Here is a 22,220-nt window from a genome sequence, read left to right as displayed (position 1 = left end):
AGATTGTTCTGGTGAGGGCCTGAAGGTCTGGGCCAGGGCCCTGCAAGGGGGTAAAGGGCTAGGCCCGTTCCCCGGGGTGGGGGACAGGTCTGTGGATGGTGCTGGTTGGCAGAGGAATTCCTCAGGAGAAGGCTCAATCTGTGTATGCGTGCATGTGAGTGCGTGTGCGTGCATGTGTGTGTGTGCACACCCACGCCTCTGAGTTCCCCTCCATCCCTCTCTGGGAACACAGGTTAGTGACGCTGCATCATGAGCACGACCAGCAGGGGGCGCTGTGCTGCCGAGTGACTTGCTCCCCTCCTCCCTCAGCCCTCTTAGGACAGCTGGAATACATATTTTTACATTTTTGAGTGTGTGCCCATCTCTGGCATCACTTAGATAGTCATCTAGCCTCAGTCCTCGCTGACAAACTGTCTTCCCCTCATCACCTCCTGTGCTAATAACACCGCAGGATGTCACACCCGGGGCAGCCTGGAGCTCCTGGAACCCTCAGCCCGACTCAGCCCTGAGGACGTCACACACAATCCCTGAGGGGAAGACATCTGGTGCCTGGTGTAAAAATGAAGCCAAAGAAAGGGACGGTGTCCCAGTCCACACAGAACCAGCCTAGTGTAACACAGAAGACAGGGTCTTCCCCAAGGGGCTTCTCCTGACCCAGATTGGGATAACCAGCACAGACTGTGTCCTCTGTCCTCACAGGCTCTGTGGCCCTGGGGTTCCCAGCAGCATGTGCTTTGCTTGAGAGGGGGAACAGCAGCCTAGGGTGGCAACTGAGGTGGGGAATGGGGGCCCTTGGAAGAGCTGCCAGGGCCCTCAGGTCAAACGGTTTCCCCAGAGGGGGCTGCCTTGCTCAGTTACATCACTCACTGTATTGTGAACTCATACTGCAGGAAGGGTGCTCTATCAAGACAAAGATGGGTGCTGGAGAGGCCCAGAGGAGGGGTTCAGCCTAGTCTAAAGGGGTGAGGGTTGCCAGGCACAGCTTCCAGTAGAGGGTATGTCTGGACTATGTTCTGAGAGATGTGTAGGAGTTGGTTGGGCCAAGCTCAGTGTTAAACACACACTTTCTAGGCCTGTGTAACACAGGCAGGAGGTAGGACCCAGGCATGTGGAGGCCAGTGACGGGAGCCTACAGGTCCTCAAGAGCTGAGGCGGCTCAGCCCCCATGGGGTACTCAGCCAGCTGTACCCACGCACAGTGAACTCCAGGGCCAATGGCAGTCTCGGTGGCAGGGGGTTAACTCTGGGGCAAGAGAGCTGGAGGAGCTCACAGTTGGTATTTGCAGCCAGCTGGGGAAGCCCTAAGTCTAACCTTGGTGCTTTTAGACTTGATGTTCAGAAAAACCAAACTCTCAAATCTGGGCTTTTCCAGGAACAGCTCCACTTTACTGGAAATTAGAATTCCATTGGAATGTAAAGTGGAATGGAGGTGGGGGGGGGCAGAGGGGGTGATGTTAACCACCCCTGCCCCCACAGGACAGTTGTGAGGGAATTTAAGGACGTTACTTCATTTTGTCCCCTTTTCTCTAGCATGAAGTAATTCACGTTCCTATTTTAGGGGAGAAGTGGCAGGTCAGCTGTGTTGTCACTTGTTCAGACCGCACAGCTAGAGCCCTGTGAAGCTGGGGACTGGCCCACGTGTGCCTGCCTCTTGCCGCTTGAGGGGCAGCCCCGTGCTGGGCTGGCTGTGTGCAGGCAGGAACCTCCTTGGGGGCCGTGGGCCCTGGCCACTGGTGGAGAGCTCTGACCTGCTTGCCTGAGTAGGGACAGAGAGTAGCTCTGTTTAAGCCTAGGGAAAGAGACCTAAGCAGGCGTGTCAGCCACTGCAGGCCCTCTTGGGGCTCCCTATGGCTTGTACCACTTTGCTGCCTCAGCTCTGTTTGTGATGGGCCATGCAGTGTCAGAGACGGGGACCATGGCCCAAGGGCCTGCAGGCCAGGGGAAGGTGAGCAGCCAGGAGCAGACAGTGGCTGGCCTCTGCAAGGGGACCTTCTGAGTACCTCGATGGCTCTGGGGGTGGGGGCCAGGGCCCATGACCTAGGCATGGGTGTAGGACCTGTGAGGAGCCCCCTGCTGTCCCTCTCAGCATGGTCAGAAGGTTGGGGGTGGGCATTAGCACACAGGCTGTAAGAGGTGGTATGCAGGCCGGAGATGTTCCGACAATGTATTTTATTTGGCCTACAAAGTGTTTCTCAAAACATGTTTCATGATGTCCCAACATTTTCGTATAAAAATCCAGATGTGCGGTTTCTCTTGACGAATTGGAGGATCTGGCCTCACTGTGTTAAAGGAGAGTGGTTGTCCTGCCTAGCTGCTATAAGTGTTACCGCAGGCCCCACTGCTCTCTGTAGTGCTCCTCGTCACTGTTTATGTTTCCTGCCTGGATCTCTCCGGGCGACTCTGTTAACATAGCCCCCCACTAGTGACAGAGTTGACCTCCATGAGCCCTTGGCCCTTTGCCCCTGGCTCTCAATCTGGCTGTGGTCCTATGTGCCCTAGAGAGGAGCATGGGGGATGTGAGAGACACCCAAGGTCCTTGGTCTAGCAGACTGGTAGCAATCAGGAATGAGGGTGGTCGCTAGGGAGAGAGGGATTCCCCCATCCTCAGAGCCAGCAAGTTAGAGGGTTTGGGCTGGGAAGCTGGTGTGAGCAGCCACCGTGGGCCCCAGGGGGCTGCAGGCAGCTTGGCGCCTGGCTTCTGTTTTGTGGGCAGAGAGAGGCCAGAGCTGATTTGCCCCAGCCACAACACAGACACAGGAAAACTCTTTCCACTCTGGAGAAGACAATACAAAGGGTAAAATGAGGCTCCTGAACTCTCCACAAGCTTCCAGACAGACACCAACAGACATCTGGACATCTGAGCCACTGTAGGAGGAGGCAGGAATGTGGGAAGGGGGCAGGGAGTGAGCACACAATCTGGGAGGAGGAGGGATGGCTCTGGGGTGTCGGGTCACAGCTCAGAGGTGGGGCAGGATGAGGTCAGCCCTGGGCAGGCACAGCTGAGCAATGCAGTGAGCCCCACCCTGGCAGGCCCCCCATGGCCTTGGGCACAGAACAACAGCTGCCAGGGGGCAATGAACTTGAGGTGATGGGGTGGAGTGGAGAGGGGGAGAGAGACAGATGCAGAGGGAGACAGACACTGTTAGAGACAGAGACTCCGAGACAAAGACAGCAACAGAGAGGAAAGACAGAGAAAAAGAGACAGGGACAGAGATAAAGAGAGACACAGAGGAAAAAAAAAAAAGAGACACAGACAGAGGAACAGATTGAGAGACAGGAAGGGAAGCAAGCTGGATGGCTGTGATGGGTGCAGCTGGCATCCGGGATCCCTGGGCTCCATCCGGCCTTGGGGCCAGTCGGGTGCCCACCCCGTTCCACTTCCCAGCAGAACTGTCATCCCTACCCCTCCCCAGCCAGCCTCTGTGGGCTCCTGGCCAGGGCAGGGAGGGTCCTGTGCTGACAGTGCGGCAGGTACCGGGTGCTCGAGAACTTGAGTCAGGGCTGCTGCCAGGGGGTCCTGGTGTGCCAGGGAAAGCCCCCGGCCTCCGCCCTCCCGGGAATGTGCTGGGAGAGGACCACTGATGCTGGGTGGGCTGCTTGCTGCAGATGGCCAGTAAGGAGGGCGTGAGGCCAGAGCCTTTCTCTCGGCAACAGGATCCTGCAGGAAGGCCCAGCCGCTTCTGTGAGCTCAGCCCACTGGGAGCAGTCTGTCCCCGAGGACCCACAGACCTGGGCTGTGAGATGTGTCGATGATAAAATCAAAACCATATTTTTCTATGTTGGAAGACGGAGCCGTGATAAATTTGGAAAGTAATACATATCAGGGCTTTGCAGACCACTTCCCGGCATCTCCCAGCAGACGGGCTTCCTGCAGCCAGAGCGGCGCACCCCCAAGGGCGTGCGGCTTGGACTGGCGGCTGCGGCAGTCTGTGAAGGTGAGGCCGTGGTTGGGGACACCGAGTGCATTTGATTAGAGGCTGGGGATGGGGGACTTCCAAGTGGATGGTGGAGGAGCCCATCAACAAGCTGTGTGGAGGGAAAATGCCCCCGAGGAAGCTGTGACCAAAGCCAAACTAGGGTTCTTCCCAGTGTGGTTTTCCAGTTGCCTCCCGATCTGCCTTCGCCAGCTGGGATTCAGAGTAAGATATGCCTCCCCCGCAGATCTCAGTTTCCCCAGCTTCTCCAAGATGGCGGTCACTCTTCTCTGGCTCTGGCATTCTTGTGAGAAAGCTCGAAGACCGTGCCCACAGAAAACCTCTGTGTCCGGGGGTTCCTTTACATCATGACTCAGCCTGAGGAACGTGAGGGACTAGACTGAAAAGGATCCAGATAGGCTCTAGTCCACCTCTTTTCTGTGGCCTCTGCTGGCCAGAGAGAGACATAGAAACCCCCTCCAGTAGGGGAGATCAGAGTATGTGGGTGCAGAGCCTCTGGGAGGGTGGGGTCTCTGAGGGTGGGCACTGAGTCCACCCTGTACTCTTGACCCCAGGCCCTTTGCACAGGGCTATGTCTCTAGTTTGATCTCCTGGTGTTTTTTCTTTTTTCTTCTCTCACTCTAGAACGCTCCCTCTCACAAGTCAGTGAAGACCCCCCTCGTGGTGCCCAGTCCCTTGGCGAGTCCTGTCCCGTGTGGCCCCTACACAGGAGTCAGCTGTATTTGGGACATTGGCTGTGCTGCTGCCCTGAGCACTGTGTCTGCTCAGAGGTGCTAGCCCTGCTCAGGGCTCGAGTCACGCACCAGCCCCCTGGGTAAATCAGGCTTTGGGGCTCCTCTCCCCTTCCTCATCTTTGTTTAAAAAAGGATGCCTGCACATGATGTTTACTTTATCCTTTCCATAACCCCAGCCTTATCTCAAAAGAGACTCCAGGAGACCGGAGAAGGCCGTTTGATGTCAGGATGAAGGACACGGACCTGTCCAACCTACAGTACAGTCATGTCGGCCACACTGGATGGGGCAGACCCCACGTCCTCCCTGTGTGGTTCTCGTGGCCCACCATCCAGGCAGATGTGCTCATGGGACAGACTGGGGCCCTCAGAGAGCTCTCAGCTCCTGCTCCTCATGACACAGAAAGGTAAGGAGAGAGAGGCTCATTTGCACAGGCTCTCACTATTTTTCTGCCCCTCTCCGGCTCTCTCCAAGCCCCAAAGGACTCCCTGGTCAGAGAATGGGCATTTACAGGTTATGACTTCCTAGACACCCCGGTCCATGCAGTTCCACTGCTCTTGTGGAAGTAGAGCCAAGGGTCGTGCCTGGTGATCCTGAGAGGCTGCCTAAGACAGCTCACCCACCCAGGGGAAGAGCTGCCCCCATGTTAGAATGCAAGGAATCTTGCAAAGGGCTGCTCCAAGTTGACCAGCGCTATTGAGTCGAAGCGGCCTTCTCCGGGGATCCTGGAGAAAGGAGGTAGGTGGGACACATGTCTCTATCTGTTGAAACCAATTATTTTATTTTATTTTATTTTATTTTCTCTTTGAAGCCAGTTATTTTAAAGAAAGACTGAGGAGTACTAAGATACTCCTGTGGGAGCAGGTGTGTAGCACCTAGTGTCTGATTTCCCTCCACACTGGTTCATGTAAAAATGCATTTTCCTCTTATGTGCTATGGTGAGTGCTGTGAAGTGTGTAAACCTGGCGATTCACATACCTATACCCCGGGGGTTAAAAATATATTATATGTTTATAAAAAATAAAAAATTTAAAAAAAATGTATTTTCCTCTGAGTATCAAAGTCATCTGTGTTCATTAGACACACACACAAACACACACACACAGATAAGTACATAAAGAATATAATAGTCAGAGATTGTACCACTCAGAAGCATTTTCACAAGGATTCTGATGAAGTTCTCCGAGTTCTGGCTACCTCGTAGCAGACCCATGTCGGAGGGATTTTTTTCCAACCGCTGCTGATGTCGTATGATCGTTGTGCCATGTGAACGCCGTGGGAACTTCATTTTGCTTACATATGTGTCTGCATTTCTAATAATTTCTAGTCATAGATTCCTGGAAGGGGAAATCACGGGGCCGAAGGGTATGAGCACATTGAATATTTATTGCCCACTTGTCTTCCAGAAAGTTTGAGTCTCTTTCTTTGCTCTGCAGGCGCGTGACAGTGCCCACCACTGGTCTTTTAAAAAGACTCGGGGCTGGAAATGACCAAAAGTCAATCTGCTGCCTCAGTCTCCAGTGACTACGTGCCCGTCCAGTCCCCCCTTGAGGAGGCTTCCCCCAGCAGAGTCTCCTCTGCTGACAGGGCAGGGACAGAGAGCTCGCTCCCTTGCTGCAGGGGAGGCTCGGCTTCTGCAGGTCAGTGCTTCTGTGTGCCCTTGGCCATGAGGGCTCCGCCCACGTGTGGCTGAGTGAGGGAGAGGAAGGTGTACGTCACAGGCAACCCTGTGTCCATCCCTCCGTCACCAGAGTCAGTTCTGGAAGATCTCGATTCTAACATCCTTTAGTCACCTTGGGGGACTTCTTTAGGAATAAGAACACAAGTGGTTCAGTTGGTTAAGCTCCTGCCTTTGGCTCAGGTCATGATCCTGGGGTCCTGGGATTGAGCCCCGCATGGGTCTCCCTGCTCAGCAGGGAGTCTGCTTCTCCCTCTCCCTCTGCCCCTCCCCCTGTTTGTGCTTTCTCTCGTCTTCTCTCTCTCTGTCAAATAAATAAATAAAATCTTAAAAAAAAAATAACACAAAAGCATGAATACAAAATTATCAAAGAATCAAAGGGAATTATTTTAAATGAGACAAAAATCACAATAAATTATACATTTTTTAAAAAGCTTATAAATAACATAAACATCACAAAACTCTTCAAAAACACATTTTTTACTAAATTCTGAACTACTTCTATAATACTTTCCATACATTTTTGGCCAAGTACTCCTTGTTGTCTTCGTATGACAATGGTTTTCTCTAGTCATAATAAAAAGATAATTCAGTCTGTCTTCGGGGCATGAGGGACCAAAAACATTAAAATTTTTTTTGGTAGTTTAGACAAATGGCTTTCAATTTCATAACCCATTGAAAATGGCATAAATTATAGTATTAACAGATTTGGGGAACACCTGTGTTTTGCCTCTGTTGTACCTGAGCTGCAAGAATTTAGGGCATTTCCAGTTTTCCACATGGTTATTAATCTTATATATTCTCTGAATGATAATGGTCACATTAATGTTTGTGTTCTATTGGCACTTAGGATGTTTTTTGTGTGTTTTCTTTCAGTTTTGGTCAATTCAGGAGGAAATTTCAATATCTTACCAATGTCACAGAACTCACCCTTTTAGTGAAATTATTAAACCCTCCAAGAGCCTATTCACTATTTTTATTAGCAATTTATCTCTTCCTCTTCATAGTAAAATCAAATCATTAAAAAAAAATTTAATGTTGTTAACAATCATTTCTATTGATTCTATGACTTATCTTGATAACTTGTTTTCTATTCTTCATTTTTATCTGATTTTTTCTCAGTCTCTTAATTAAAAATTTAAGTAGGACAAAATCATATTTCCAGATGGGAAAACTGTAACTTCATTAGTTTTATTGTAACATTTAAAAACATCTCCCCAAGTAATATGTTAAATCATATATTCCCAAATGAACTCCTCCTTAGCTGGACCCTCAATTGCCTGATGTCCCTTAAGCCAGATCTCCCACCTAGGGGCCCCTATAAATTGGGGTCTGTTCCAGAAGTGTCATTAACTTGAAGATAAATTTACCTCTGGTATCAGTCCCGCATTGCCTCACCTCCACCAATGCCCAGTGGAATCTCTATCCAAACGACTTTTGGCCTCTGTACTCCAAAACCTTAACCTGGACACTGGCCAGCCCAGGAGATGGGTGACTGGTTTAGCAGGTGGGACAAGCTCTCCCACATTCATAGTTTAGCTACACTGGAACACTTGAGAAGATACCCCTGTAACTCACGACAAAATTTCTCTCTCAGGTTGAGGAGTTCCTAGGAATCTATGACTGTGTGCAGGTTCAAGGTCCTGGATCTAATTTGCGGGTGTTACCAACTCTTTAAAACAGCATCAGATTTATTTCTGTCCCTAAGAGTCGATATAATTCAGGAGCATCTCCCTACTTGCTCTATGGGATGTTGTCCAATGCATGCATTGCTTAATTAAGGAATTCCATCTTCAAAAAAGAAATCAATATAATTCAAGAAAATGAGAAAACAAGCCACAGACTAAGGAAAAATATTTACAAAAGACATACCTGATAAAGGACTTATGTAAAATATGTATAAGACTCTTAAAACTCAACAATAAGAAAATGAACAACCTGATTAAAAATGGGTAAAAAAATTGTACATAATGTACATAATGTAGAATCCTAACCATATGACTTCACGAAAAAGGCAAAACTGTGAAGACCATAGAAAGATCAGTGGTTGCCAGCCATCTTCTGGCAGAGAAGAATGAATAAGAAGAACGCAGAAGCTTCTTAGGGCAGTGAAACTACTCTCTATGACACCATATAATGGGGGAGCCATGTCCTTATACATGTGTCCAAACCCACAGAATGGACATCACCAAGAGCGAACTCTAATGTCAACTCCAGATAATAATAATGTGTCAATGTAGGTTCATCAATGTAGTGACAACAAGCATCCCTCTCTGGTGGGAGATGTTGATAAATGGGGGGAGGTTTTGGAGGGGGGACCGGGAGAATATGGGAATACACTATAGTCAGCTGAATTTTGTTGTGAATCAGAAACATCTCCAAAAAACAGCCTATTAAAAAAAATCAATATATTCAGCGGTGCCTGGGTGGCTCAGTGGGTTAAAGCCTCTGCCTTTGGTTCAGGTCATGATCCCAGGGTCCTGGGATCGAGTCCCACATCGGGCTCTCTGCTCAGCAGGGAGCCTGCTTCCTCCTCTCTCTCTGCCTGCCTCTCTGCCTACTTGTGATCCCTGTCTGTCAAATAAATAAAATTTTTAAAAAAATCAATATATTCAGTATTCTTGTAATTTATTTTAATAACCACTTCCAAGTAATCCATTCAATTGATATTTACTAACCTTACTATATGCTGTATCTGAGCAAGGCCCTGAGACACAGTTGAGAAACAGGCAAGATTGGCTGGTACGTTCATGGTGCCATCGTCCTACAGGAAGTTAGTCTCCCAAAAGGACAGATAACAAAAGTATCACCACAGTAAGTTCTTTGTCCCGTAAGTTAGAGGAGCAACATGTAGGGGAACTCAAGCTAGTCTGAGCAGGTCTCCAGTAGGAAGCGACCTCTGAGCCTGGACGGGCTTTCAGTGAAGGAGTGAGATGATAGGATCTGTGTGTCCAGAATATTATTCTGGCAAGAGCACAGAACGGACTAGATGGAGTCAGGAGTGGAAATGGGCGAGTAGTTAAGAGGCCGTCACAGACCCCAGCAGGAAGGCGTGGTGGCCTGTGCAGAGGAAGGAAGACAGGCCTCTTCTCAGTCTGAGGCCAGGGACAGGGTGATGCGGTGTCAGGGAGACTGTGATAGAGGATGCTGGAGGAGAAGCAGACCTGGAAAGGAGGATGAGGTGGTCACTGGGGACCCATGAGTGCTAGAAACCTCTGAGCCACTGAGCGAGATGAGCCCGGGCGGCGTGCGTCCGCAGCCATGCACACAGTCTGGGCTGGAGACATAAATCTGAGCAGATAGATGCTAATTGGAGCCATGTGGCGGATGAAATCATCTAAGGGGAACGTGTGGGCTGAGAAGAGCAGGGAACAGGGCCACGATCGCCGCCGCATCTGTGGCCGTGGGGAGACAGAGCCAGGAGAATTCACGGGGATTATTAGCCACATGAGAGACCACAAAATCTTGAGGCCAAGATGTGCTCGATGCTCTCCCGGGGACAAGGGCCTCCTCCCCGAAAATGTCCGGGTGACTCCTGACCCAGCCCTGCAAGGCGAACATGCTTTATCAACTGAGGCCTGCAGCACGGAGAAAGGAGAGCCCCGCCGGAGTCCCAGAGACCAAGGCTCAGATTCACAGGGTCATCATTTCACCCCGAGGGCTGTGGAGATACAAAGACACGGTGCATTTACAAGGCACCAAATACTGCGCCTGGCACATGGCTGTGGGGCTTTTGAGAGACTCAAATAACACCCCATCATTCTCCTCCCCTGCTCACATCCAACTGAGCAATGAGACACAGGAGACAAGTTTCAGCAGGATGAGCAAGAGAGGTGTTGGCGGCCCTAGTGATGGACGGTAGGCGGTAGTTGTGAGGTTCCCTGGGGTTTTGGCCTTCCCCACACCCTCCTGCCACCCTCTCCACCCCACTGTGGGGCAGCCGTCCTGAAAGAACAAGTGGGCTGGCAGTCAGATTTACCCAGAGCACAGAGAGCAGACCAGGAGGGAATGAATGAGTCTTGAGGGGGTTGCCTTTTGGTGGCTCCCCCCCGCCCCGATCCAAATTACAACTGGGGACAGTGCTGTCACCCACCACCACCAGAGGCAGGGGACAGGACATAGGGAATGAATTTCACTCTGGTGGGGTGTGTCCAAGTGGTATCCTAGAGCCTGATGGTAGGGGGTTCATCCTCAGAATAATTGTCACAAGCAATTACAATAAGCAATTGTGGAAACGGATTGCCTCTCCCTCATTTAACAAGTCAAGTCATGGAGGTCTTTACTCATTGGAGAGATGTGGATTAAAAATTCTGAAATGTGCTGACTTGGCCCATTTACTCTTTCCTTGTTTTTTCTTTGATAGATTTTCAAAATAAAATTTGTGTTTATCAAAGTCCTACATGTACATAGTTTTAAAAGTCAAATGGTTCTGCAAGGCTCCTAATGAAAACCAGCATCTCTTTTCCCCGCTCCTGATTCTTCCTCCCCAGAGGCCATCACTTTGAATTCTCACTGATTCTTCTGGTGCTTTCCTCCTTACTTTTAAATAACATGCTTGGCCTGCAATTTCTTGATTTTCCAGTCTCAATGTGATTTAATGAATTCCTACCTCGGCGGAGGAGGACGAAGCTCTGGTAAGCTGCCCTCCCCCTCCCCATGCACATGTGTGCTCCTCTCCCCTCAAGCCGGACATGGTACTTAGAGTGTCATTTTTGGCCAAATCAATATTCAGTATTTACATAGTTGTGACGACGTTCCTATTATTCACAGCCTAACCATGTAGTGCACGTTTCCCGTTTTGTACAATCTTTTGTTTTGCTTGGAATGAGGGACGGCCAAGCTTTTCCTCTGTTTGGTGTCTGATGACCGTCCATTCCCAGACTTCAGGCTGAAGGGGTCTCTCCTTCCACTTTGTGCAGATTCCTGTGCAGAGGCTCAGCTTCCTTCTTTGCTGACACCCCTTTCCTACCCCCACTCCTGCAGCATGTGCACTGGCCGCTCTCTGTGTGGCTGCCCCCGCTGTGGTCTCGGGGGTCTGGGGACCCTCTGACTTCCCTGCGCTGAGTGCCTGTGTGCCCATCCAATGGCCTGCCTTGGTTTTCTCCTTTGTTGGGGTGAAGCACCTTCTCCAGCAGCTGTCTGAGAAACGTTTGGTATTAAGTGTTTTGAGAGCGTGTTCGTGCAAAAATTCGCTCTCATCCTCACATTGGATTGGCAGCTTGTTTGGAAATTCTTGCCCCTCGGACTATGAAGTCATTGACCACTGCCTCAGGCCCACAGAACAGTTGCGAGAAGTCAGATGTGGTCTCACCTCCTTTCTTTGCACCAGGCCACTTTTGCCTCCGAAATCATTCAGAATTTTCTTTTCAGCCTTGGGGTACACTGGTGTGGGTCTATCTTCATAAGAGGGTCTTCAGTGAGTCCTTTCAAACTGGAGGCTCATGATTGTTGTTCATCATCTGCTACATTTTCTTGTATTATTTTCTACCCTCCTTCCCCTCCCCCAAGTATATTTCCTGTTCTCTTTTTTTTAGACCTTCCTGTTTTTCAAATGGACTTCCTGGGCTGATTCTCTAATTTTTCTGGTGTTTTCTCTTCTTTCCCATCTCCTTTGTGTTCTGTCTTTTGGAAGGTGCCTCTTAAAATTTCTATTGAAAATTTTTTTATGCAATTCTTTTGGATATTTGCCAATTTAATTTCCCAGAATACTTTTAAAATTCTGAACGATCCTTTTAAAACTTACTTTGTGGTTATGTTTTAAGCAACAAGTTTTCATTTCATGGATGCATGTTAATATCTTATTACCTGGAGACAGCCCTTATAACTTAATATACTATAGTATGCTATATTATATTATGTTATAATTTTTCCTCCTGCTCCATGAGTTCTCTGTTTCCTCTAAGCTCTTTTTTTTTTAGTCTTTGATACTTTTCATTTCTGACTTTATGTGAAGACTAAGACTCTAACACAGAGTAAGTTCTCCGTGACTGGGTGGGGCTTTATTGGAGAAAGACTGACCTTGACCACTTTACTGGAGGTTGCAAACAACCAGTGTCTGCATATATTCTAGTGGGGTGGCCAATATCCCCAGAGAAGAATCATCCGAAATTTTGCATAGGGATTATAAGCTTGGGTGCCAGTTCTCAGGGTGAGAGAGGGGTAGGATGTAGGTTTCAGCAATTGGTGGGTCAACTTTCTCTTCATTCTCATTGTCAGCCCAGTGCCCTCACTTGCATCTGTGCCCATGGTTCCTGAGTCCAGAGCTCCCTGGCTCCCTCTCGCTGGAGAATAGAGTCCTGTATTCTGCCAGGATGCTGGAGAGGTTTTTTTGTGTTTTGTTTTGTTTTGTTTTGTTTTTAACCTGCACAGAGTGGGGCAAGAGACCACGGGTCAAAATATTCTCATACTAATGTTTTTAAGTTTTGTTTTTTGGTTTTGGGGGGGGAGTGGGTTTGTGTGTGTGCATGAGTGGGGGAACGGGAAGAGAGAGAATCTTCAACAGGTTCCACAGCCAGTCCCGAGCCCCACATGGGACTCAATCTCACACCCTTGAGACCATAACCTGAGCCAAAATCAAGAGTCTGATGCTTAACCAACAGAGCCAGCCAGGCTCCCCTCTCACACTAATTTTTAACCAATCCTCCATTTTCAGTTGTACCTACACTGCTGCTTCCGGAAATCCCTGTCCCCTTTCAGTGGCTCTGGCATCCTTCCTTTGCTTCTTGACTTCCTGGCTCCTGGTCAGACCTCAGACTGCTCCGAGCCACAACATCACAACAGTGCGTGCAGCTGCCTTCCGGGTTCCAAGAGTTTGTCGCTGTTGCTTCCTCTCCACTTTCTTTGTCCATCGAAGTGGTTGCCTTATTTTCCCTCCTTTACTGTCATTTTAGAGGACTTTCAGGAGGGGATAGAGATAAACATACCAAGACTGCACAAAGTGCTGGAGGCCCGAAGTCTTCCTTTCCTTGGTTCCCATCAGGAGACTTCTCTCATCCTGTCCTGCCCTGCCCTGCTCCTGCCCAGCCCTGGACAAGATGCTCTGTCCCTGCCTCTCCCATGGGTAGGAGGTATGTGATTAGATAATCCTTTCAATGGATCCTGAAATAAGGGTCCAGAATTTGGCCCCTGGGGTTGGCACCTACTGTGTGGTTTTCGACCTTTGGAGTCTCTGAGTCTCTGCCCAAACCAAGTCTGGGGGATCCCTGCTTAAGCATCTAACATGCATTGCTGCATTGTCCTCCTCATTTTTCCTTTAAGATTTTATTTATTTATTTGACAGAGAGAGAGAGAGAGAGTACATGCAGGGGGAAGCAGCAGGTGGGAGAGAGGGGGAAGCAGGCTCCCCTCAGAGCAGGGAGCCCGATGTGGGGCTCCATCCCAGGCCCTGGGATCATGATCTGAGCTGAAGGCAGATGCTGTAACCACTGAGCCACCTAGGCTCCCTGCGTTGTCCTTGTCTTAATGGGCCTTCAAATCTCTTACCCATTCTTTTAGTGGATTGGGTAAGAGCTATTTTTGGTTATTAATTTCTTTGCTTGTTAGAAAATGCCTCACACTGTTGTTTTTTTTTTTTTTAACATTTTTGTGTGTTTTGATCTACAGAAGTTTTTAATTTTTATGGGATCAATCTGTCAGCTGTTTCCTTTATGGCTTCTGGGTATGGAATCTTCCTTCCTGTGGAAGGGAACCCCCCACCCTCAAGTTATAAAAATAAGCTCTTTTTTTCCCTCTAAAACTTTTATGGTTTTTTTTTTTTTTTCACGTATTTCTTCTGTTTCTGTCCAAAGCCTGGAAATCATCTCTGCAGGATGGCCCTTTTTCTGGAGGCCTGGCCGTTCCCCACAACCCAACGACACTCTCTGGCGAGGTGAACACCCGTTCCTGGGACAATGCTGAAGCACCTGCTGGTCTGTGGTCACTTATTCGGTGTGTCTTCCCCGCAGAGCTGCAGACATCAGAATAGTCCTGGGCTGCTTCAGAAATAAGACCGGTACCCTGGTTTCCTGAAGCCACTGTAACAAACAAGCACAAACTGGGTGATGCAAAAAAACAGAACCTTATTCCCTCTTCGTGCAGGAGGCCAGAAGACTAAAACCAAGGTATTGGCAGGCTGTGCTCGCTCTGAAGGGAGGACCCTTCCTCGCCTGTCTCCCCACTCCTGATGCTGCTGGCAATCTTCAGTTTCCTTGGCTTATAGTGGCATCATCCTCATCTCTGTCTCTGTTGTCACCTGACATTCTGCCCACGTGTCTGTGTCTTTTCCTCTTCTTCTAAGGGCACCAGTCCCATCAGATTAAGGACCCCCCACCCCACCGCCCCCTTCACCAGTATGAGGTCACCTGAACTAATTATACCTCTGATGGCCATGTTTCCAAATAAGACCATGTTCTAAAACTCCAGGAAGGACATGAATCTGGGGACACACTCTTCAGCTTGGCAAATCTGATGGGTCTCTCCTTTTGCCTTCAGTTATTGCTGGGATGATGTCTTTGCCTGGACTCTGTTGCTGCTGCCGTGGTGGATCCCTTTAGGCTCTCATTGGCTCCCTTGGAACAGCCAGTGCTCCCTAATTGGTGTCTTTTGATCTATCACAGAAAGTTGCAGCCAAGCAAGAAAAGGCTGAGGACTCTGGAGAGAAGAGATACAGACTTGCACTGGCAATGTGGAAGGGATGGTTCAGATCTAGCGTCCCCGGGAGCCAGCAGACCCTTGTTTCTTACACACTGCAGGATGGGTGTGGCTCCTGACTATTGGGATTGACCCTGAAGTCTCTGCTGGGAACGAGGGGACGTCGTTTCCATGGGACCGTGACACTGTTCCTCTGGTCCCTTCCTGAATGGTGAAGTTTGAACTGTGACTTGTCTGCAGAGTAGGACGTACAGCCATCCCTGCTTTGCCAGCAGAGAGGTCTCGGGTATGTGATGCTGTGCATGGACGTATTTGAAATCCACAGCACATGGGCTGGACAGGTGAGAAGTGGGTCTCAGACAGGCTCCTCTCACACCCTGGGCTCAGTCATATACTGGGGCAATTGGCAAGGCCCAGCTTCTAAATTGACCCCATAACACTCTGCCATTGCCAATGGGGGTGGGCTTGGCTGGGTTTCCCAGAAACAGAATAAATTGAAAAGCAATTGTACTGCAGGGGTGGGACGGTGAGGCGTGGGGGCGGTCAGAGCGCTTTGTCCAATTGGTTCCCAAGCACGTGAACTCTGCAGTAAGGCTGCTGGAGGGACAAAATCAAGGTCATGAAGATTGACCCCTGTGTTTTCTTCTAAGGGTTTTATATTTTAGCTCCTACATTGTGGTCTTTGATGCATTTTTGGTGGGAGGAGATGTAATTGGCTTTATTCAACCATTCATGAACTGGGCAGCATCCCCTCTAGCAGGTAGAAGGGAACTCCCTGATGCATTTTGGTTTAAAAACCACAGATATGCTTTACAACAGTGAGATATTTGGCAGGAGTATGTGGGACAATTTACCCAAAGACACAATTTTTTTAACAGATTTATCGACTTCGAAATTTCATTTCCTGTGTGCTCATTTATTTATACGCACCCATTAATATGCACAGCAGTACAGTAGTAATAGCTCTTGTGGCCACACAGGAAATGGTGTGCTAATGTGGGCACGTAGTAACTGGAAACATCAAGGACATGTAACAAGGGACTCTGCACTTTTTGTAACCAACCCCCTCTTAAGGATCAAAGGGTGTGGCCGGATTTTGGACTGACAGCATCAAAAAGTCAGACAGAGAATACATGAATCAGGAGATGCATTTTCTCTCTAACTTCAGGAAACGCGGGACAAAGAGAGCCTGGACCAGCTTCCACAGGCTGAAGAGTGGAAGAGTGAAGAATTACTTCTTTTTACAAGAGAGTAAAACCCTCTTGCAGAAGCGTGGAACACTTCCAGACTGGAGGGCTGCTCGAGATGTCCATGCCGGGCACCTGCATCAGCCCTTCCCCTCCCTCCCCAATTTTTCATGGCACCTGGGAGAAGTGGAGGGGATTCAAGTTCCATTATTTAGGGACTCAGGGCCAAATGAAAATTCATAAGAAACCTCTTGCTTGAAAGCAGAAGGGCCATTAAAGATACCAAAAAAAGAAAGAAAAAGTTTATTTTTTTTTCCCTCTTTTTGTCCGCAGTTTGTTTTGTCTGTTTTGAATATTTGCTGTCCTGCTCCTTCAGGTGCATGGATACCCAAGGCCTGAGTGTAGACCCCACATATCAGGCTCCCCCCCACCACCCCTGCCGCTAGCCACCAGCTGGACTGATGCATTGTGTCCCATCTGGGGGAGGGGTGCAGAGACAGGCATTTTCCTTCTCCACGGGCCTGCAGCTGTAGCCCCCAGTTCAGGGGAGACCCCCAGGGTGTCAGGACACAGGTAGCACCTGGATCAGAGTAAGAGAGTCTTGCCTGCCCTACCCAGTCACTCCCGGAACATGCCATGGTGCAGCCCACCTGGAGTGGGGACAGCCATCACTGTGTCCTGTCCCAAGACGTGTGAGGCACACATATCTGACCTTGACCCTCCCCATACCCATGCTCAGGCCTCCATGGGTGTAGACGGTGGCAGTTGGCCCTGGGTGGTTCAAGATGCCGGGGACCCTGGCGGTGGGAAAGCAATGGGAGGTAGGACCCGAACCACCGAGCCCCAGGACGCACTGCATTGTGACACGGGACTTTGTGTGGTTCAAAGATAAGATTATGAAGAATTTCCAGAGGGTGACCAGCAGGGGCAGAGTGTTAAATTCCCAGTACAGGGCCCTTCTGAGGCTGGGGTCCTGTGGGACTGCGTGGGTCACCCACCAGTAAAACCACTTCCGGTGTCCCTGACAATAGATGAGAGACAGGGCTGAGGGGCCAGCCCAGAGGTTACCAGGGGAGCTGTGGGGAGACCCTGTACCCCTGACAGTGAGGAGGAAGGTCACTCCTGGATGCTCCTGGGGTCGCTCATGTCTGGGGGCTGCAAGGACAATGGTCAACCCCACAGACTAGCATGTCCAGGAAGCAACCCAGGTCCCAGAAGGAGATAGGATCAGGAGTAACGCTGCTAGAGCTGGGCAGGGGGACAGGAAAGCCACCCTCAATGCCCCTGCCCTCCACTAGGAGTCAGAGAGGCAGGGGAGGGGGTAGGGTGAGGGAAAAGGAAACCTTGAGTTCTCACCAAGAAAAGCAGAGTTTCACAATGGAGGTGACTTGGTCCTATTCTCGTTATTGATCTCAGGTGCAGTAGAAGAGCTTTGCGCTAAATCAGGTTCACTGTAGACACTAAAACAACCCCATTTATGTTTATAACTGAGCTCTGTACCCTCTTGCCCTTGCTATGTGGTGTCCCTGACATTGCATTTACCGGAGCTAACTCCAGGCCTGGCAAGGTACTGCGCTCCGTGCCTGGTCACTTTAATTGTTACAATGACACGTACCCGTTCCACTTTTTGGAAAAGGAGACTCAGACTCAGGGAGGTAGAAATCCTTGGTTGAGGTCCTGAGGTCTGCATTTAAAATGTGGTGGAGCCAGACTCAAACCTTGGTTGCTCTGTCCCCACAGCCACCGCCCTCATCCCTAAACTGGATCCTGTTCCTCTTTTCTGTCCTAACATGTCCTGTGTGTGGCATCTGCCTCCTGAGGCAAACACTTAGGGGACACCCAGAGCAGAGGGAGTTGTCAGGTGGAAATTCAGAGATGCGTGGTGAGGGGCAGCTGGGTGGTGGGGAATAGGGACGCTGATGAAGGTGGCCCCGGACTCTGGACCACCCAGTGGAAGGACAGAGATAAGGAAGGCTGTGAAGTCCAAGAAAGAATTTATGTGCCTCTTGCCTAAGAACTGAACCACGAAGGACCTCGTGATCCGTGCCCCAGGATTTTTTGTTTTAAGATTTTATTTATTTATTTGACAGAAATCACAAGTAGGCAGAGAGGCAGGCAGAGAGAGAGGAAATGAAACAGGGTCTCCACTGAGCAGAGAGCCCGATGCGGGACTCGATCCCAGGATCCTGGGAACATGACCTGAGCCGAAGGCAGAGGCTTTAACCCACTGAGCCACCCAGGTGCCCCAGTGTGCTCCAGGGTTTTTGTCAGGAGCTGGGGGAGAACTTTCCACCCGCACCCAGCATGCTACTTTTCTCTAGGTGGCTATGGGCCTTCATCTTTTTTAGGTCACAGGTCTTTGAAAATCTGATAAAAGCAACTAAAACTCTGTCTAAAAAGAGTATTAGTATAATGTGGCACGTAATCTCAAGGAGTCCGCATACACCGTATTCTAGATGGGGCTCCCGTATTCCTGTACATCCAGAGGAAGTCGGGAGGTGCATCTGCGCCCGTTAACATGGGAACAGGAAGAGTCCCCACAGGAAGTCTCCGTCTGGGACAGCAGCCCTTGGGGAAACCTGTTTCCTGCTGTGATGACACAGAGGTGGAAGGGGAACGTTGGGGGTAACTTTGCAGGGCCAAGGGCCTGCTCAGGGACACAGGGCTTAGGACATCCCCACAGGATGGGGCAGGGCCTTCCCCTCGGGCCGCAGACACCTCCCTCTCTCAGGCTTCAGCACCTGCAGGGGAAGAATCGCAAGTAGTAGTGGGGGAAACACTGAGGGTTTTTCTCTTCTCTTCCAAGATACATTTGCTTTTAGGTGATAAGAGAGACCCCCCCTCCCCGTGTGACAAAGCATTGCGCAACACTTTGATTTAAGTCCTTCCCGCTCGTCCTCACCACAGATAGCATTTCCTGGAAAGAGGCTCAGAGTCTGGGGGATTTTGTGGGGGGTGTTTTCAAGAACAGCACATGGGAAGGGTTAGGGAAACAGGCTTAGACAGAGGGAGAAGTGGAGCCATGAGACAGTTCCAACAGGTGTCTCAGCCGCTCACGCCTAGAGAGCAGGTGCCACCATGGCCCCATGGAGCGGTCCTGGGGTAGGTGAGGGGGCTGGGCCTGCGTCTCTCTGCGGTGAGGATGGGCTCCTGCTAGGAGCTGACTTAGCCATCTCCTCAGCTTTGAGCTGCTGGCGGCCAACATTGCCTGCCGCTGGGGCACAGGCACTTGGTCCGAAAGGTGTGTGTGGGGGGGAGGGAGGGCTGGTTGCACCACAGCCTCTATTACAAAGCCCCCAAATGGGGCATTCTGACCTTGAAAAAAAAAATAACCATTTAATTCAACCTGGGAGGACCAATACGCAAACGCCGTGCTCATATTTCCCTCCCTGATATGACCAAGTAGTGGCAACTCTTGAGAGATGCTGTTCTAGAACTTATTAGAACCTCTACTGTGATTCCACCTACCCCACTCCTCGCCCCAGGCAGGGGCAACCCAGGATAAAGGGAAGACCATGCCAAAGTCATGCGGGCAGGGGTTCTCCCATTCCCGATTCACTCCAGAAATGAGTCCCCCCGTGCGGGTCCTCTCAGGCCATCTGGAGTTGGGAAAAGCAGACGGAAGCAAGGCCAGGCCCCCCATAGATGGTCAAGGAACAACGGCCATTTGGAGCTGAGCCAGGGAGCGGGAGCCAGACAGGGGGCTGGCTAGTGTCTGGGCTTGGTGTGTCTGGAGGAGGCGCTAGGGAAAGGCCAGGCCGGGCTGGACTCCTTTTGGCAGGAATGCAGGTATGAAATTTGACTTCTCAGGATACCTGGAGCAGACCCAGCACACGGCACTGACTCAAAACAAACAAGGCTCTTAAGATACTGATAATAATAATAATGGTGATGACAATGATGACAATGACAATAGCTAACATTTTTTTTGGAGCTCCTCTGTGCCAGGCCGTAGGTAGGCTCCATAGTTTGCTTCAATGAGCTCCATGAATTCTCTGGACAGACCTATCAAGTAGATACTATTTTTATCCCTGCTCTCCAGACGGGGGAACCTAGCCCGAGAAGGTTGGTGAGGGTGCTCGAGTTACACAGCTGGTAAATGACGAACCGTCATTTAAACCCAGATAGTCTTACAGGAGACGGGGAGCTCCTCCCCAGCCTCTGCTTCTAATTAAATGGGGCTGCCTTCTCCCGGCTGCTCGGGCCTTGTTCCCTAGCATTCGTCCTCTAGCTCTCATTCTCAGATTAACTAACTAACTGACATATCAGGAAGCCCCACAAGATTTACCTTGAACGCATGCCCTCACTGTGGGCCCTTCACTTTGCCTCCGAAGCACAAGCATCGGTCGGAGATGCTGGGTGATGCCTCAGAGACAAAAAATGCCCGACTCTCAACAGCTTTAATTTAATGAATGTGTCTTTCTGGCTACACACGAATTGCAGCTGCCTGAGGGGCTCTGCTCCATGTCATCCTCACTGAAGGACCCAGGCTGGTGGACAGAGTCTCTAGAATTGGTAACGTCATCACGATATGGCAAAGAAAGGGAGAATTACGGACTAGCTCTTTGAAGTTTTTACTGCTCCCTTTTTATTGGTTGAAGCCACTAAAAAAACTGCATGTCCACACCAAAGCACATGCCCACACCGGATTGGACAGAGGTGGGAAGGGTCATCCTGCCACGGAGTCAGGAGGAGACCTAGAGATGCAGGGGAGCGGCCTGCGTGCCTGCCGGGTCACTGCAGGGCCACCCTCTTTTCTCTCCAGCCTGAGGAAAGTTAACAGCTTCAAACTCGTCTCCCTGCTTCCACTCCTGCTCTTGCCCTGTAATCCCTTCTCCAAGCAACAGCCAAAACAATCTAGAACATAAACCGGATAACTTTAGTCTTAAGCTCCAAGTCCTCCAAATGGCTTCTATCACATTAATAAGAAACATAAACGTACTCAGGGCACCTGGGTGGCTCAGTGGGTTAAGTCTCTGCCTTTGGCTCAGGTCATAATCTCACGGTCCTGGGATGGAACCCCACATCGGGTTCTCTGCTCAGCAGGGAGCCTGCTTCCCCTGACCTCTCTCTGCCTGCCTCTCTGCCTATTTTTGATCTCTGTCTGTTAAATAAACAAATTAAGAAAAAAAATCTCAAAAAAAAAAAAAAAAAGAAAGAAAGAAAGAAAGAAAGAAACATGAAAGTTCTCATCCTGGCCTACAAAGTTCCAGAACAAGGGTCAGCAAGCTGTGACTCTCTGGCCAAATCTGGCCCACCGCCTAACTTTATCAATAAAGTTTTATTGGAACACAGCCACACTCATTCATTCACATATTGCCTCTGACTACTTGTGTAGACGGTGTGGCCACAAAGTGTAAATATCTACTAAGTGACCCTTGACAGAGCCAGTCTGCTGACTCCTGCCCTATAGGACGTGGACTTTGTCTTCCCTGCAGACCTCACCGCCTCTCATTCCCACTTGCACACTCCCTCCAGCCGCCCTGCACAGCCTAGGTTCCTGAAAGTGCCCAGTTCGCTACTACCCTCGGACCACTGCACGTTCCATCCTCTTCTCTCACTTTTTGACACAGTCCATCCCTTCCCGTCCCTCTGGCTCCTTCTCTGATAGCACCTCCTCGGGGATCCTGCCTGACCGCCTACAACAGAAACCCTGCAGTCTTGTCACTCCCTAACCCCTTCTCCCCTGCAGTCCTCTCCACTGAAAATCACAGCACAGATGTTATTCATTTTTGCATTTCTGGTCTTGTCCCATATTAAGGGCTATGAGGTCTTAAAGTTTTGTGTTGAGGGACCTGGGGTGGTCTCAGTACCTTGATAATTTTCTCTTAGTCTGTGCCTTCCGTTCCCCTCGTTTTAAGCGGACTAGTACCCTTTTGGGGAGGAAATTCTGAATTTTTGGCCTCGGCTCCAAAGAGAATATACTTCCATGAGATTTTCGAGATCGCTTTATGTCTGCGGATTTTAATTTTTGCATTTGAGGGTCAAGGACAATGGTGGTATTATTAGGCCTTTTTAAAAAAACACTTCAAGCAAATTCCGGTCATCTCTGGGAGGCAAA

At 49.8% G+C, this 22,220-nt stretch overlaps 1 long non-coding RNA gene across 5 annotated transcripts; it reads left to right on the top strand.

Moving 5' to 3' along the window:
• The first annotated feature begins 909 nt into the window (after positions 1–909).
• On the top strand, positions 910–16,193 carry LOC116573687. 5 transcript variants are annotated; one of them, XR_004278940.1, is made up of 6 exons: positions 910–995; positions 3,654–3,934; positions 4,845–5,072; positions 6,103–6,306; positions 14,132–14,443; positions 14,814–16,193. It is a non-coding gene; the product is annotated as an uncharacterized LOC116573687 (long non-coding RNA). The 5 variants fall into 5 exon arrangements; XR_004278941.1 differs by lacking the exon at positions 910–995 and adding an exon at positions 2,825–3,084; XR_004278939.1 differs by lacking the exon at positions 910–995 and adding an exon at positions 4,161–4,410 and having other exon boundaries at positions 3,280–3,934.
• Positions 16,194–22,220: the final 6,027 nt, after the last annotated feature.

Source organism: Mustela erminea, chromosome 14, assembly GCF_009829155.1.
Source record: "Mustela erminea isolate mMusErm1 chromosome 14, mMusErm1.Pri, whole genome shotgun sequence".
Classification (NCBI taxonomy): Eukaryota; Metazoa; Chordata; class Mammalia; order Carnivora; family Mustelidae; genus Mustela; species Mustela erminea.
The sequence above is the reverse complement of the archived record's forward strand: the minus strand, read 5'-3'. Positions and strand labels throughout refer to the sequence as shown.